The 14,159-nt window shown below is 32.3% G+C and overlaps 1 pseudogene; it reads left to right on the top strand.

The window, feature by feature from the left end:
* Positions 1-14,159, top strand: part of LOC111368365 — a 99,006-nt pseudogene that overhangs the window by 58,939 nt on the left and 25,908 nt on the right.

The raw sequence follows: 14,159 nt of genomic DNA, 5'->3' as shown, positions 1-14,159 counted from the left end.
GAAAAGTGTATTTGCAAATTACATAAATATTTGGGGTCAACTGAATTATTTGATAAATGTGAATTATGTCTGTTAGGCAAGATGACCAAATCTCATTTTATCGGAAAAGGAGAAAAAGCTGCACCATTCTAGGCCAAATACATATGATGTATGTTCCATGTCAATTATCGCTAGAGGAAGTTTACTTTATTTCATCATATGTACAAATAACCATTCTAGGTCTATGTATACTTGATGAAATTATAAACATGAAACTCTTGAAATTTTAAGGAATTCAAGTTAAAAGTAAAGAAATAATTAGGTAAAGGTTCATACTAAGATCTAATCAAGATTTAGAATACCATAAAGGTGAACCTTTTAGATTATTTACAAGAGACTATGATTCTCTCACAGTGAACTCCACCACATACACTGCTAATACAATGATGTATCTGAGATAAGGAATTTATTGCACATGATTAGATGTTGTGCAATCAATGACGAACGATGTAAACCTCCTAAAATCATTTTAGGGTTATACATTGAATGTTGCATGCAAACTCGCAACTTGCCATGATGCTTGTTTAAGAAGACTGGATTGGTTATCAGTTTTTCAACATGTTCCTTCAATGTTGCATACTTGTCTTCTCCGATTTTACCTATGTAAAGTGAACTTGAAATCAACTCGCCTTTTGGTAGATGCCAACCATATCTTTATGCTTATCTTAGGAAATTCATGCTACAGGATTAGTATTAGTCTGATCCAACAAAATCATTCATTGAATTGGCAGGTTCTTTCCTTCCTTTAGTGACTTGATGGGATCTTGAGGATCCATGGGAAAATTTTCCAACTTTTCTATAGGAGCTATTTGCGAATAGAACTCAATGATGCTGAAGTCCAATTCGTCTTCAAGGGCTTTTGTCATCTCAATGTGTTTCCCTTGTTCAGAGTTGCATCCTTCTTCAAAGGGATCATTTCTATATTTCCTTCGGGCGTTCAAGTAGTATCCTAGCCTCTATTTGGTTCAAGTAGCATCTTTGTGCATAAGATATATATATAAAGGTGATGGCCTATTCTTTTAGGTAGGTTTTCCTAAGACCCTATATCCTATCATCTATATACCACGAGGAATTTCATGTAGTGCTGGGCCACTATGGACTGCTCTTCAATCTTTATCATAAGAGTGAGGAGATCATGGGGTCAACTCATGATCCTGCTCCCATTCTCTACCAACATGCGCTTCAACACATTGAGGATAACGTAGACCTATTGTGTATCCTCTTCAAAGAAGATAATATTGACTATATAATTGGTAATGCATTGGGAGGTCCTTAGTCTCTCTAAAATAATTCCTTTGAGCGTTTCTAGACTCTCCACCCACATAATGACCTCTAGTATTGGTGCATTATCCATTTTTAGGCCTGGGCCATTTCGTCTCCTCGTCTCTTCTATGATGAGTTGGATCATCTTTATCATTGCTCTACTTATAGAGATTTCTCTGCTTCATGTAGGGTCGAAGGTCCTTGTATAAGGCCTTTTAGGTCGATTACTATCTATTGTGTGGCCGATTGTGAAGGGATGAATCACTAGTTTACCATGTGTAAAGTAGATAGGGCTTTTCTATCGAAATAAATCATTTCATTAGTGAAACGAGCTAGAAACCTTTTCAACAATTTCCTTTTAAGGTGGATAGGACTTCTCTATCGAAATAAATCATTTCATTAGTAAAACAAGCTAAAAACCATTTCAATGTTTCATCGGCCGCTGGACTCTTAGATGGGAATGCTCTGCAAGTTTATGTAGTTGGAAGTGGCCTCTATCACTTTGCACTTACTCTTTTTCTTGTTGGTTTTGTCATTAGGCTTGATGGCCTTGTAACCTGCTGCATTGCAAAGGGTCCTCCTCTTCAGAGATTTTCCTTTTTTTTTTCTTGAATTCATTCCATCTTTACTTGCACTCATGGTGGATGGAAGCTTCTTTTTCTTTAACAAAAACTCGAAACACTCGAGAATGAAGAAAATTCTGAACATTTTTTCTTTGAAAATTCCACTTGTTATTTATTCAAGAACAAAGGAAACAAAGCATTTTTCAACTCATCCACGTGGTATATCTTCTTCACATTTGAACAAATCGTTAAAAGCGAGAACTTCAACAATTAAATATGGGCATATAATGGGCATATAACCTAGGTCTATTGTCTAAAAAGTAGACTCACATCTATCATCTAAAAAGTAGACTGACAAGTTGACTATGAGCCATCTATTGTAGAGATTACTGTCTACTAATTGCCTCGAATTTATTTTGTAGCAAGTCCAGAGTTGAGGTGTGCATCACTTCATCGATGGCTTAATTTGGAGTTAAGATGTACCTCAATTATGGCTTAATGGAGTGCAAGCTTGAGGAAGAGGTCGTGCATCACTTCACCTACATAGTTTGAAAGTTATGGCCTCATTTAGGGCTCGACAAAACTCCCGAACTGAACTGGACCCGAACTGAATCGAATTCAGCAGTTCTTCTTAAGTAAATATCTAAATGGGTATCTAAATTGAGAACGGATGGGCTCGGATCGGTTCTCGATTTTAGATCAAGAATCGAATCTCTCTAATTTTTTAATTTATTTATTTTAAATAAGTCAAATTATTTTATTTTTGTCTAATTTGCTAATTAGTTAATTTACCTCAAATCCAAAAATATGATTTTCCTATTTCTAATTTTCAATCCGAGCACAACTTAATTAAATTGATATAAGTTTTATCCAAATTTGTTACTTTACCGTAATGTCGTTTCTACCATTCTGGAGAAATCGAATTGAAACTGGCAATGCATTTCTTAATTATTCTAAACTCGCTATCTTTTTCTTCCTATAATTTTTACAATCAAATCTATGAAGAGCTCAACAAAGAAAGAAGTAAAAGACACATAAGATTATATTACATCATTTTGTAAGAGCTATAATTGAACATGTCATTAGTTGAACTAATGTAGCTTTTTAAATATTAAAAAAATTAATTATATTACAGAACTTGGGAATCGAACCAAATCGAATGGAACCGAACCCGAACGGTTCCATAATTAAATTTGGACCCGACAGATTCCACATTGTAAATACCCGAAAATTTTGGGTTCGATTTGGTTCTCATTAGAACTGAATTGAAAAGGACCATGCCCAGCACTAGCCTCGTCGGACAAAAAAATACCATTTTCAATTCAAATTTCTTAAAAAATTATTGTCTACTCTTTTGTCCCATTTCAATCCATTCCCAAAATCTCCAAGTCTTTGTTTTGGATCTTCAAAATTTGTTATTTGCCTACAGAAATTCAACACCCAGGTGTGAATGTTAGTGTTAAAAGAAAAGGAAGAGTATAATTTATTCACCGACATTCCAGTTGATGCTCCCAAAGTTGTTGCTAAAGTTAAATTTGTATTTGTTAAGTCTTTATTTCTCGATGTGATGTATCTATTTATGTTTGTATATGAAAAATTGAAGATTTTGTTTTTTATAGTTTCAATTGGATGCATATAATTATTGCAAGTTGTTTGACATTCCTCTTAGAAAGGGAAACTTTTTTATGTTGGAACAATAGTATTCAGTTGTTTTCAATCTATTCTAAAAATAAGACATTATGATTTTGTTGCAAGGTATATTGTCCAAGTCTTTTAGTTATATGGTTGATATGCTTTATCACTATCATCTTTAGGTTAATCATTGGGATGTTACAAAGATTGGCGTAATTTGGCATTTATGTCATGGAGGAAATAAGGAGTATTTAAGTTGCATGACGGATTGATTAGAAAACTACTTCGAAAAAAAATACAATTTATAGAATTGTGCAATTGGTGATCGATGCAGAAATAGAACATTGGAGACAGGTGCTAACGATGATAACACTATTGTGAGAAGACTTGTCAATACACCTTGATTTCGAGGAGATAATGAGAGGTTTCATGTTGTGAACAATGGCCTATTTTTGCAAAATGGTTTCTAGTTTGATACAGTAATACAAGAGCACATTTGATGCGAGATCACCAATTATACAGTTTTATCAACTATATTTTTTGTTCAGAGCCTATTTTCCAATTTAATCTAGCTATCATGCAACACAAATTCTCCTAATTTTCTTCAAAACTTTTAACAAATGGTGCAACTTGTGCCAATATTCATCATTACCTTGTTGACCAATTTTAATCGAATTTTTTTATGTTGTAGCAAAAACAAAAGATCCTATCCAAAGATAGTGAATATATTAGCCATCTTCTATCAATTGTTTATCCATTTGGTAGTAATCACTTACATTGTGAAGAACTGAAATGTTTATTTGTACCATTTTTGGGAAACAAGATACCATCAACTCTTTTGGACCAATTTCAACTAAATAATCCCTCTTTTTTTATTAATGTTTTTTTTATTCCTAGGATCCTCAAAATTCAAAGAAAAGCAACCCTCTTGATTTAAATTTTTACACTGAGCATCATCTTCTTCCTTTTCATCCGTTTCATTTACATTGATAGGTTGAATCAGTTCTTTATTGTCAATCAATTAATTCACATTGTTGCTATTAAAGTATTAGTCAATATGATATACTTAACTTTAAATTAATGCCATCTCATTTCGTTTTCTTCTCTTTTTTGAGCTCCAGACACATATTTAGGAGATATAATAGATGACTACTTTTCAATGATTAACATAAAAATGATGATAATAAAACTTCTCAACCATCTCACAATTAAAGTTTTCAATATAATCATGATTAAGCCCAAAGTATAACGCGGTGATTGTAGTATAGACTTGGGGTGTCGATTCCATGGGGAGATGGAAAATGCTCAAAGGATCAGAAGCTTAGCAGTTTAGGGAATTATGTGAAACTAGTTTATCAATTTGGAATGAAATTTAAATATCAATATGTGAAATTAGTGAAGCATTGGAATTCCCTCAATTGGGTTGGATCGTTCAACATCAACAATCTTGTATTATTACTAAATTAGAGGTTTTCATCACAACTCTCTAATGAGAAGATTTAACGGTAAAGATCACTTGAGTGCCGATTATAATTCTAAGATTTAGACTTTCTAACACATTCCCACAATTGTTATTGGAGTAAGATCAAAATTAACCATATACTTCAAGCATAAGATCATAAATAACCCACCAATAACATGAATGAAATTGCAACTCAATAAATATTTCGATCAAACAATAGAAAAAATGATTGAATCTATGAAAGATCTAATAAAAATTAAACCAATTTCAAAATCAATTCATAAGGAGAAAGTCTAAAATTTAGAATTGTTTGACAATAAAATATCAAATTACTTGAGCAATTGATGTGATTTCGCCAAATCCGATGAGTTCCTTCCAAACTTCACCAAGGGTTTTAGTTCTTTATGAAACTCTTGAGCCAAAAACTAAAAAAAAAAAAATTGATTTAAGGATGAAGAGAGGCATTATCTATCCAGTCTAGGGCTTAAAACCGTGTGCCAAGTTGTTTCCAAAAGAGGTTGAACTGAATAAGGAAACTAAATTTTTTGCTAGAATATTCTATGCGACTACTTTCAGTAATTTGACCATAACTTTCTCTCCCAATGTCTAATTAAGGCAATTCAAAGTGCGTTGAAAAGGTAACATAAAGGAATACAATTTTCCTAGAAGTAGAGTTTTCCAAATTCTGATTTTTACTGGGTCAAAAGTGGACTTCAATCTCTGGCTAAAAATTTGGAAAATCTTTATGCAGTTGGAATTTGATTTGTGAATATATTATGGTCATATTTAACTTCTTTTGACTTCTAATTGCACCCAATGGACTCCTAGCTTTCTCGAATCATCATTCCATCGCCCGTCTCATCTTTAGATTATTTGCAACTTGGTCCCTAAACTTGCACTTTCTTCCATTTTGGTTCTTTTTCGCTCTTTTCTTCTAAATTTAACCTTTTATACCAAAAATGCAACCTAAATCAAAGCATAAGTATAATGAATGCATTTTTGTATTAAATAATCACACTAATTCAATAATTAAGAGGGGAAAATATTATATTTTACGCTCTTATCAAATCACTACATGCCTATTCAATTGATCCTCGAATTAAATGCTAATAAAACCTAATATAACTCGATAATGGTGGCAATACTGCAATGCAATCATATAAGCCAATAATGGCAATCATATAAGCCGAAAATGTTTCAATCATTTCCAATAATTTAATAAATAAATACAAGACATTGCTTACCTGAGAAGTAAGATTGAGCAACAATTATGAAATGGCATAATGCGATACTTTTAGAATTCCATCATCACAACTCACAATCATGAAATAAAAATTAAATGTGAAGGTAATATACATATAGATAGCTTATAGCTAAAAGACTTGGAATACCTTGCATGTTTTTATTTAATTAACAAACATTAGAAATTAACAAAATAATATCACGAGCTAATTGAGGATATCATAAAAATATTAACCACATACTTATCTACATACAATAATGTTATTCTGTGAATGAAAATCTTTTAAATCAGAAAGAGACAATGTCTCAATTTAGAATAGACTGAAAACAATCGAATACTATATTTTTCTAGATCTATTTCCATGGCCATCACATTATTTTCAAAAGTAAAAATCGCCAAATACAAAGAGGAACAATATATATATTGACCCAATATAAAAACAATAGCTTTCTCTAAGAAGAAAATTATCAAACAACTTGCAATAATTATATGCAACCACTTGAACCCACAACACAAAGAATACGAATTTGTCAATAATTTTAGCTACAACTTTGGGAGCATCAACTGGAATATTGATGTCTTCGTGAATAAATTCTACTCCTCTTTCTCTTTTAGTGAACATTAACAGTTAACTCCAACATTCTTACGAAGGGTGTTGAATTTCTATAAGTAAATAACAAATCTTGAAGATCCAAAACAAAGATTTGGAGGTAGAATGGGTTTTGGGAATGGATTGAAATCAAAGTCACATTGCTATACAACTTAATCCCCGAGGCAAAATTGAATATTCACTCGCAATGAAAAATAGACCAAAGGGTGATAAAAAGAGAAGGAAATGAGACAAAAGAGAAGACAACATTCTTTTAAGGAATTTGAATTGAAAAACGATATTTATTTCTCTTAATTTTTCAAAAGTGAATTTTTTTCAGTTTCTTAACAAAAAGCCGTATGTAGCCTGTTTTCCCAAAAGAATAAAGAAACAAAAAAGAATGAAAGAGGTTAAAATCTAGAGGAAATTAGGCTACGTACTCTAAAAAATTGACAAATTAGATTTATACACTTAAAACAAATTAAAACCTCTATCAACCGTAATTAATACTCCCAAATTTCCCCCCTAATTCAATTTAACTCCGAATTTTTATCTTAAATAATCAATTTCAAGAAAAATAAATTTTCATTTCATTTGAGTTCTGCAGATGGAGAACCTGCAATTTGCGGAGGAACTCATCAGAGAATTTATGGTGGTTAGAGGATTTACAAAAACTCCAATCTTTTGGAAAAGGGCTGGAAGTGATATTAGCAAGGGGTTTGAATTCAATAAGATTTTAGATTTGAATTTCTGTGCTTACATTTCCAAATTTCGAGGCTGAAAATTTGATTGATTTGCTCAATTTCTTCAAGCGATGTTTTTCTCATTCTGATTCTACACCGTTCGCTACACTGTCGAGATTAGAGTAGTATATTCTATGGTGTTATATTGTTAATGCAATAAAGTGTGAAAAGGCTAAGGATTTGGAGACAGGTTCTGAACATATGGATGATGAAGGGGGTTAGGTACCTGTTTCTTTCTGGGATTACTGTTGGAACACAGTTGTTTGATGAGTTAGCAAGTTGGTCTCCATTAGTTGAAGTGGAAGTTATATGAGCAAAGAGCCCCTTAGCAATATGATTAGGTTTAGTTTGAACTTTATAATGTAAATAATTGACATTTATGAAATTTTTTTTTGATGATTTTGATATTATGATTGGGAATATGTTTGAAAATAATATTATTGAACTTGAGAAGAAATTGATAATGTCAATACATAGCTTTAAGTCAATTAAATTGATGCATATAAGGTGTTTGACGAGAGGTGAATGTGAAAAAGTGACATTCTGTCACTTTTCTAAAAAAGTCACACTATCTCATTTGAGTAACTAACTAGATGTATACATGTGCATTTTTGAAAATTTGATCATGCAAATTTAAGCATTGTTTTATGTTAATACATAAAAGATAGTTTTGAATCAATTAGATTGGTGCATGTAATGTATTTGTTTAAGGAGAATGTGAAGAATGTCACTTTTCTAAAAAAAAGTCGCGTTATTTCATTGGAACAATTAACTAGATACACACGTGTGCTTTTTTTGAAAATTTGAACATACAAATTCAAGTCTTGCTTTATATTAATACATATGAAAAGCAAAACTTTGAATCAATTGGATTGATGCATGCAAGGTGTTTGCTTAAGGAAAATGTTAAAAAGTGTCACTTTTTATTTTTATTTTCTATCACTTTTTTTTTTTTGAATTTGTGCAACTTCTTTTAATTTGTGTCACTTTTTTAAATTCATCATTTTTTCTAAATTTTAGTCATAGTTTTGAATTTTTGTCACTTTTTAAAGTAGATGTCACTTTTTAAAAAAAATTCGGGCCTATTAACAAGCAATCGAATTCATTAATTATCCAATATTTGTCAATTAATTAATTGGTAAATCTTATTCTTCTAATTCTCATTTTATGTGTGATCCATTAGGCTCTCAATCACGATATTTAAAAACGTGAATTATTATTTTGATCTAGTCAAAATCGATAAATTAAAATACCTCTTTTTAATTTATCGTCAATTCATGTCACTTTTTTTTTAATTTGGTCTCTTTTTTTGAGTTTGTGAAAAAAAAGTGACAATTTTTTTTTTTAATAAAAAAGTGACATTGTGTCACTTTTTCATTTTATACAGTATTTTTTACTTCCTAAAAACTTTTCATATGATTTTTCAAAATACATCTAATTTTAAGGGTATTTTTGTAAGTTGCCCTAAAATCTAAGCCCCTCCAATGTTGGGCTCAAGGAGTGGGTCTCACTTACTTCAGCCCAAAACTGGTCCTGAAAGACAGTATGCACTAGTAAGTGAACTTCACATGACCAAAGTAACAAAGAATCTGACTTCACAAGTACATAGCTTCAACTTGATAGTAATTTGTGCAGAATGCCTTCTATTGACCAAAATGGGAAAACTAACGAAACAGCAGACTTGCCAACAAAGAAGCAATGATGCTTTTTGAAAGCAAATGAGGAGGCAATCTATAGAATGTAACAGAGAATCCAATAACAATAGTAGCACAAATGGTATCTGAAAAGCATAGTTAAAAAACCTTATCAAGGTAATTTTTATTCTTATTAAAATAAGTTCAGTTCTAAATAATCAACACTAAGAGCACACCAAAAAAAGGGGATAACTCAAGTCCCTTAATGCTTTTGTATCAGCTCTAATATCAATTTTTTTCTATTTCTTTGGAAATCGTGGTTTCAGCCTTTTCGCGTATGAAGTAATTGCCTGAAGTAAACGAAGAGGACTTCTTAGGTAATCCACTATCAATATTTTTATCTCAATAGGCGAATCACCATCAATAACAATGCCTAACTTGGTAGCTTCCAGGTGAGGATTCATATGGATGCCACTCCCTTCATAAGCTGGAAAAGAGTTTTGAATTTTTTAAGGCATCATCATTGCCAGAGATTCACACACTTTCCGGATATTTCTTTCCTGTGCCATCTCAATAAGAATGATATTGTCTGAAGATTTGGCACCTTTCGAATTAACGGCTTCTTTCCTTATTTGCATTGAAGCTGGTCACCATCTCTACAGAGGAGTCAGCACTTAATCTCTGACCATTTCTAGCTTGGTTAACATAGAATCGAAGACGTTTATGGTACTCGTCAAATATTTTTGCCACTTCATCATACTGTTGATTATAAGCCTCCAACATTACCTGCTTATGCCTGCATTTGAGAGTCAAAATATTGAATTCACTCCACAATGATTAGAATGGCCTTGCAACCCCACTGTCACTTCTACCGTGTTAGCAACGGGAAATACATGAAAATGACTAGGGCTGGGCAAATCTCCCGAACCGAACCGACCGAACCGAACCCGAACCGAACCGAACCGAACCGATCCGAACCCGACGGTTCTTGTCAAATTAAATACCCGAACGGGTATCTGAATTGAGAACCGACGGGTACGGTTCGGTTCTCGGTTCTAGACCAAGAACCGAAGAACCGAATAAGAACCGAATCTTTCTTTTTTTTTTTATATTGATTAAATCAAATTATTTTAATTTTAATTTTTTCTAAACAAATTAACAAATTAATGATTTCTAAATCCAAATTTTTGGCCCAATAATTTGTTTCATTTCTAATTTTTTAATTTTTGGCCCAATTACTCATTTTATTATTTCATTTCTTAGCCAAACAAGATCAAATATACTAAATAATCCTAAACACCTACAATAAAGTGCATAACGTTGTCTCGACTCTCGCAGCCTATCTAATATTCCAAAACCTATACAATCGTCGGTCGACACTCTGACCTCCGATCGAAGCCGTGACTTTCCCCGACTAATCAAATGACAAATATCACAAAATGTGAGTTTACTACATTTGACATATCTGCCAAAAACTATCTGTCATGGGTATTCGATGTTGATATCAATTTTATCTTAAAAGATCTGGGAGAGACAATAAGAGAAAGAAACAAATAATCCTTGCAGAATTGTACAAAAACACACATCTTCCTTCGTCACATCTTCACGATAGATTGAAAAGTGAATATCTCACTAGGGAAGATCCACAGGCTCTTTGGAAAAAATTAATTGAAAATTTTGATTATCAGAAGACTATAGTTCTTCCCAAAACCCGTTATAAGTGGATGCACCTTCGTTTGCATGACTTCAAAATTGTTAGTGAGCACAATTTTGAACTGTTTTGATCTGTTCAAAATAGGGCTGGGCAAATTTCCCGAACCGAACCGACCGAACCGAACCCGAACCGAACCGATCCGAACCCGACGGTTCTTGTCAAATTAAATACCCGAACGGGTATCTGAATTGAGAACCGACGGGTACGGTTCGGTTCTCGGTTCTAGACCAAGAACCGAAGAACCGAATAAGAACCGAATCTTTCTTTTTTTTTTTATATTGATTAAATCAAATTATTTTAATTTTAATTTTTTCTAAACAAATTAACAAATTAATGATTTCTAAATCCAAATTTTTGGCCCAATAATTTGTTTCATTTCTAATTTTTTAATTTTTGGCCCAATTACTCATTTTATTATTTCATTTCTTAGCCAAACAAGATCAAATATACTAAATAATCCTAAACACCTACAATAAAGTGCATAACGTTGTCTCGACTCTCGCAGCCTATCTAATATTCCAAAACCTATACAATCGTCGGTCGACACTCTGACCTCCGATCGAAGCCGTGACTTTCCCCGACTGAAACTTTGATCGTAGCGATTATATTGAACAAAATAGTTTACTAATCTCTGACATTCCAAAACTATTGAATGTATCATTAGTCGTATTTATATAACGTTGTTATAAATGTTAAAAAATTTAATTATAGTACAGAACCGAACGGAACCGAACCGATCCGAACCGAACCGAATGGAACCGAACCCGAACGGTTCCATAATTATATTTGGACCCGACGGTTCCATTTACTAGAGACCCGAAAAGTTTGGTTCGGTTCGGTTCTAAAGAGAACCGAACCGAACCGACCCGCGCCCACCCCTAAAAATGACCCAAACAAAGGGGCCATTTTCCCAAAATAGCCTTTGGCTAATTTTGATACCCAAAATACTCCCTTTATAAAATTGCATAATAAGTTAATGAAAAATAGAAATCTTTCATTTTAGTCCTTAAAAAATTAAATATTGTTTAAATTTTAATAGATTACCAATTTATTAGATTTATTAGATTTTTTAAGATTTATTAGATTTTTGTTCGCTCTAAGTAGCCCCCCATTATTGGTATCAGAGCCATAGAGATCATGGAAATTAAAATAAGAAAAATCGATAATTATTGGTGTTTAGAAGAAGAAAATGTAGTTATATATTTTTAGAACCTATTCATAACAGATTAAAAATAATGATTTTAACAATAATTAAAGAACTTCCTAAAGAAATAAAGGAAAAAATATTAGATAAATTAATAATAGAAAAAATAAAAGATATATATACATATAAAAAGATTATTAATATATATGAAGATGAAGAAAATAATTTATATTATAAGGAAAAGTATGAGTACAAATAATAATACACATTTAAAATTAAATAAATTACTTATAAAAATGGAAAAAATACTAGAGGAAATACGAAATATAATGTTAATACCAGAAGAAATGAGAATATCGAATAGACAATTATTAAAATTAAAATGCGAAAGATTAAGATATGAAAGCAAATATTTTACTATAGTAAAAGAAGAATTAGTAGATCCAGAAACAGCTAAGAAAAAATTTAGAAAAATAATAAATAAAAAAGAAAATAAAATATGCAAATTAACCTATGAGTTAAAAATAAGAAAAAATTAAGATGTCAATAAGTGAATATCAATTAGTCTACACGTACAGGATTAGTTTCACGGGAGACTCACAGAATTTTAAAATAGGCTGACGTGGCAATTTAAAAGAAAAAAAAAAAGAGAAAAACAAAAGGCCTCGAGCTAAATCCTCTCTGACCTCCGTTCTCTAAATTGGAAGCTTCTCAAACCAATAAAACTAGCCTCCTTCCTTCAGGTCGGCGACGGTACACTTATCCCCAGATCCGGTCGACGACAAAGTTCTTGATAGTATATTGAATCCAACATTACCCAAACATTTTCACCGGAATCGAAAAGGAGTTTTCTTCTGATGGTGGTAGGGTGGGTGACGAGGGCAGTAACTAAGAGATGCTGATGTTGGACCAACTGGCTTAGAGGAGGTGTTTTTTTTTTTTTTTGTTTGAGGGGGTTTTTTTTTTTTTTTTTTTTTGGGTGGGGTTGGGGTAGTGAGATAGGCATGGTTCTGCAGGTTGAACCCTGTTGAAATCCAGGTAGCGAAAGTTTATATCTTGATAATAGTCCAGGATGTAATCCACCTAGTCCAGGTGTTTAAATTACTCCATTGGACTAAGCTATTTCTTGATTCCCATTTGAAGACAGGACAATGCTACTAAAAACTAAAAAGCCCATGCAGGAGTAGGTTCAACTTAACCATTCCAGTGCCAAACTTGGAAATTTTCTTCAGTGTAATGCTGATTTTTTCATGTTCATTTGTTTAATGTTAACATAGATAAGTGTTGAAACATTTTTTTCTTGGAAGTTAGTTTTTTGGTACTCATCAATTACTGAAAATGGTCTCTGTGACTTCAAGGATAGTTGGATACGACACTTGAGATTTTTGAAACAATCCATTATTGAAATGTAAGGTACAAACTCAAACAAAACAATACGTCTCATGTTGTCTTAATCACATAGAATTCAACCAATGGTCTCATATAGAACTTCCTGCTAACTTTGTTTTGGATCAATTTGTTATTATCTGATTGATTACCAAGCTTTTGTTCATTCATTGAAGTTTGCCAGCAACAAATGAAACCAAGTATATATTAGGAGATGATTACACAATGCCATTTTACAAATTGATTGACTGAAAGCTGTCTACAAAAGAGAGACCAAAACGGCCATTGTAAGTTTGTAACATAGATTACAAAGAAGAAAGCAGTGCATTCTAATTTGGCAAATAGGAATATAAAAACACCGTTCATCCAACAAAAATATTTGATACGTAGATTCTCGGAAGTGCTTCTATCTATTGGCACCAAATGTCATACACAATCATCACTTGCAAGAGTTCGACTGGTCCAGACTTCTGGAGATACGTACCTGCCTTGAACTTGCAAAAGTAGGCACATTACATGTCAACTTTAAGTATGACTCACAGGGAAAAAAATGGAACCCAAATTCAAAGCCAAAAAACTGAACTTCGCAGCTCATATAATATGAAAACCCTAAAAATCAAAGTTAACTGCTCAAAACAATGTCTAAGTGAACTGCTATACAGAGAATTTAAGCTTACAGAATAAGATAAAGTTTATCCTCTCAAAAGCCAAAAAAAAAAAAAAAAAAAAAAAAATGAAAAAAATACA

This window comes from Olea europaea, chromosome 19 (genome assembly GCF_002742605.1).
Source record: "Olea europaea var. sylvestris chromosome 19, O_europaea_v1, whole genome shotgun sequence".
In the NCBI taxonomy this organism is placed as follows: Eukaryota; Viridiplantae; Streptophyta; class Magnoliopsida; order Lamiales; family Oleaceae; genus Olea; species Olea europaea.
Note: the sequence above shows the minus strand (reverse complement) of the source record. Positions and strands in the feature narration are given on the sequence as shown.